Raw genomic sequence first — 4,546 nt, forward strand, 5'->3', positions numbered from 1 at the left:
ACACACACACACACACACACACACACACACACACACACACACACACAGAGAATGTCATGGAGCCTAAGCTGCCAAAAGCCAAGACCTGCCAGAAACTAGGAGAGAGGTCTGGAACAGATCCTGCTAATAGCACTTTCAGAGGGAGCATAGCCCTACCCTACTGACAACCTGGGTCTTGGACTTCTAGTCTCCAGAACAGTCCAACAATACATTTCTCTTCCTTAAGCCACTCAGTTCATGGTACTTTGTTAGAGAAGTCCTAGCAAATGAACACACTAGATAAACTCGTAAGACTCAGGGTATGTATTCGGGGAGCTAACAGTCTTAGCAACCAGATCCAGGCAGAGAGAAAGCCAGAACTACAGTAGAACACGTACATTATGAATGAGAGGTGAGGAAGAGGAAACGTGAATGCAGTGTAACCTGAGAAGAGCCACAACAGAGACAGGCACAGGGCTGAGCACAGAAGAGGAACAGCTGGAGGGGCGGGCAAGTCTTCAGAACCTCTCCTCCAGAAAAACTGGGCTTGGGCTCTCTTCCAGCTCGAGTAGGACTTGCTAGGCATACTTTAGAAGGTGGAAGGGTATGATTTGGGAAGATTAGATGGAGAAAGGAGGCCAGTTAGGAAGCCACTGCATTCATCCAGGAAAAAGGGTGATGAACAAACACTGGAGCAGCATTAAGCAGAAAGGGACAGCCTAGAGAAGTGTGGATAGGATTTACACAAAAGATACGAAAGAAGTGTGAACAATTCCAACCTTCTAATTCTGGCAACTAGGGGAGCAATGGCGCTAATAAGCAAAGGAACTGCAGGGGGTGGAAGGAGGGGACTAGAGATGGACAAACATCAAATTGGGATGCACTATCTTCAACATACTCCAAAGTCACCCACGCGGCAAAACTGTATTTGCCAGACAAAAAATACAAGTCAGGACCTCCAGAGGGTAACGTGGGCTGGAATTGTGAATTTGCTATTTAACAACAGGCAGAAAGAATTTTAAGCCCAGAGAATAGGTAGGATCATCTAGAGAGACTGCATTTGAAAAGGACGGAACCGTAAGAAATACCAACATTTAATGGGCACACACAGAAGGAAAGTCTGTGACGGAGGTGGAAGAACCAGGAAAGAATGTCAACGAAGCCGTATCTCAAGAGATGAAGCAGCAGATTCGAATGTTCACGTGAGAAATGGGTGGTTATGAGACCACCAGTCATTTCAATGTGGTGGTAATGCTAGAAACAAGGTCACATGAATCCCCATGACAAATGAGAAGTGAGCAAACAGCCTATGTGTACAGACTCAGGATCTCCAAGGTGGGTGTGCCAGGTCACCCCCCTAGAGAAACACTACGACCTGTGTCAACCTCATACTGCACACTGGAAGACCTCGAGAAGGTACAAAGTTTACAATACCTGGAAGTTGGAGGAGGGATAACCATGGAAATGTACTGTACCACCCAAAAGTTCATCTCTTGGTCACCTTGTGGTGAAGTACTTATGAGAGTCATCAATTGAAAAACAATATTTTTCCTTAATAAATGTTCTAAACTTGAGATGGCAAGTGTATAACAGTACCAGACACCTAGCAGACAATTTTGAAAAATATCTTAATTTCTGTTTTCAAAGTAAATACAACATTCTAAAATTTTTTTTTTTTTACGTTTATTTATTTTTGGGACAGAGAGAGACAGAGCATGAACGGGGGAGGGGCAGAGAGAGAGGGAGACACAGAATCAGAAGCAGGCTCCAGGCTCTGAGCCATCAGCCCAGAGCCCGACGCGGGGCTCAAACTCACGGGCCGTGAGATCGTGACCTGAGCTGAAGTCGGACGCTCAACCGACTGAGCCACCCAGGCGCCCCTACAACATTCTAAACAGTAAGTCATAAAGGGATTGCTTCTTTTGTTTTTCAGGAATTGCTTTTTAAAAGTTAACTCATGGCTATGGAGAAAGCATTTTGAAAATTGGTATTTTCATGGAAAATTGTCTCTTGTTATTTTACTCTCTAAATGGTAAATGGGTCACCTATAGCCCTACCACCTAGGTACACCTGAACTGAAATCAATTTTCCAAACTAATTTTAAATCTTCCAAAATGAAGATTTTACGGTGTTGTGGCTGTGTATCCATTTGTTAAAAATATCAAAGTGGGGCGACCGGGCAGTTCAGTCAGTTAAGCATCCAACTTCGGCTAAGGTCATGTCTCACCATTTCATGGGTTCAAGCCCCATGTCAGGCTCTGTGCTGACAGCTCAGAGCTGGGAACCTGCTTCAGATTCTGTTGTTTCCCTCTCTTTCTGCCCCTCCCTCCTCCTCCCCCTCCCCTGCCCCGAGCACATGTGCGCGCTTTCTCTCTCACTCTCTCTCTCAAAAATAAACATTAAAAAAATTGTTTTGTGGGGGCGCCTGGGTGGCTCAGTCTGTTACATGTCTGACTTCAGCTCAGGTCATGATCTCACTGTTCTGGAGTTTGAGCCCCACGTCGGGCTCTGCACTGACAGCTCAGAGCCTGGAGGCTACTTCAGTTTCTGTGTCTCGCTCTCTCTGCCCTTTCCCCACTCTCACTCTCTCTCGCTCTCACTCTCAAAAATAAACATTAAATTTTTTTTTTAATTTTAGTATAAAATGCAACATTTTCAACTGGCTTGTAAGGATACTGATTAGTAACAAGGAAGAGGAAGTTTACTAGTGAAATTTCAACCATATTTCCGTAATTAATGGTAAGACTGAAAAATGAATGTGATAACTGCAGCAAAATGCTACCACCTTAGATCTTCTTTAGATGTATGCATCTATGTAAGGTTTCACCTTTAAAAGGCATTAACACTAAGAATCAAAGTACACTGAACTTAGATTGAGATCTTGAAATAGCTATTTCACAAAATTTAAGGTGTGGGTTTTAAAAGAATAAGGAAGCATCTCATCACTGACTGCCAACCCCCTTCTTATGTTGAAGCCCTACCCCCAATGCGACTGTATTAGGAGACAGGGCCTTCAGGAGGTAACCAAGGTTACATGAAGTCATAAGGGAGGGGCCCTAATCCAACAGGACTGCTGTTCTTATAAGAGGAAGAGACATCAGAGATCCATCTCTCTCTCTCTCCCTCTCTCCCCCTCTCTCTCCCTCCCTCCCTCCCTCCCTCCTGCACAAAGGGGAAAGCCCAGGTGAGGACGCAGCCAAGAAGGCAGCCACCTACCAGACAAGGAGGGAGGACCCACCAGAAACCAACCCCGCTGGCACCTTGATCTTGGACTTCCAGCCTCTAGAAATGTGAGAAAATACATTTCTGTTGTTTAAGCCACCCAGTCTGTGGTATTTTGTTACAGTAGCCCTAGCAAACCTAATACAGTCACATCACTATCACCCTGCATATGAATACAATGTTCAAAGGAAAGGAAAGTTTGTGCCTTTGCTATATAACCACAAAAAATTGTTATGTCGAAATTAAAACTTTTTATACAAATAATTTACTCATTTTATAATATGAATATACAGAAGATTTTAATTAAAAGCATAGTGTGATGTGCACTGGTTACAAAAACTACAAGAGAAATCTGAAGAATGTCTGCTGACACTGATTATTAATTTCGGGGTGCTTTCAATTTATGCGATGCTCCTTTGAATTGATACGAATAGTACTGAGTTCATACAAGAGTTAGTGGATTTACTTAAATGACAGTTTTGAGTGTACATACTTTTGTTTCAAGGTGAAACTGATTCTAAAAAACATGAGCCAGTTATGTCAACATGCATGCAAATATCAAAGGAACATGATTTTTTTTTTTTTATTTCATTCAATTATTAGAAAATGTTTTGTTTGGAGCTTGAGAACGTTAGTCTACTTTGCCACCTGTAAACTTCATGCAATCTAAATAAAGATCAAATATTTCCAATGAAGATTACCATCCAAGTTGAGATGTGGCTATAAATGTAAAATATATGCAGAACTTCAAAGACTTAATATGTAAATTTTTTTTTTAATTTTTTTTTTAACGTTTATTTATTTTTGAGACAGAGAGAGAGCATGAACGGGGGAGGGTCACAGAGAGAGGGAGACATAGAATCTGAAACAGGCTCCAGGCTCTGAGCTGTCAGCACAGAGCCCGACGCAGGGCTCGAACCCACGGACCGTGAGATCATGACCTGAGCCGAAGTCGGACGCTTAACTGACCGAGCCACCCAGGCGCCCCTAATATGTAAATTTTTTAAATGCAAAATATCTCAACTTTACTACATGCTGATTTCATAACATGGTTATACATACTGAAATGATTATATCTCAAATATATTGGGTTAAATAAAATATAAAGTTCAAACTAATTTCACCTATTTTTTGCAAGCAGGCTCCACATCCAACATGGGGCTTGAACTCATGACCCCCAAGATCAAGACTCACATCCTCTACGGACCGAGCCAACCAAAGCTATTTTTTGCTTTTTAAAAAAATGTCAACTAGAACTATTTTAATTACATGTATGTGGCTTGCATTTATTTCTGTGGGACAGTGCTGTGTTCAATGTTCAGTCAATACTGTGCTAGGAAGGCAT

At 42.2% G+C, this 4,546-nt stretch overlaps 1 protein-coding gene and 1 long non-coding RNA gene across 5 annotated transcripts in view; one reads left to right on the forward strand and one right to left on the reverse strand.

The window, feature by feature from the left end:
- APLP2 (amyloid beta precursor like protein 2) overlaps positions 1-4,546 on the reverse strand; it is an 86,723-nt gene that overhangs the window by 59,348 nt on the left and 22,829 nt on the right. The gene's annotated exons all lie outside the window — the stretch shown is intronic.
- The window catches only part of LOC125938909 (uncharacterized), a 17,946-nt gene continuing 16,377 nt past the window's right edge, over positions 2,978-4,546 (forward strand). The window contains exon 1 of the long non-coding RNA XR_007462858.1: positions 2,978-3,269. This is a non-coding gene — a long non-coding RNA (uncharacterized LOC125938909). The remainder of the gene's footprint in view (positions 3,270-4,546) is intronic.

Source organism: Panthera uncia, chromosome D1, assembly GCF_023721935.1.
Source record: "Panthera uncia isolate 11264 chromosome D1, Puncia_PCG_1.0, whole genome shotgun sequence".
Lineage (NCBI taxonomy): Eukaryota > Metazoa > Chordata > Mammalia > Carnivora > Felidae > Panthera > Panthera uncia.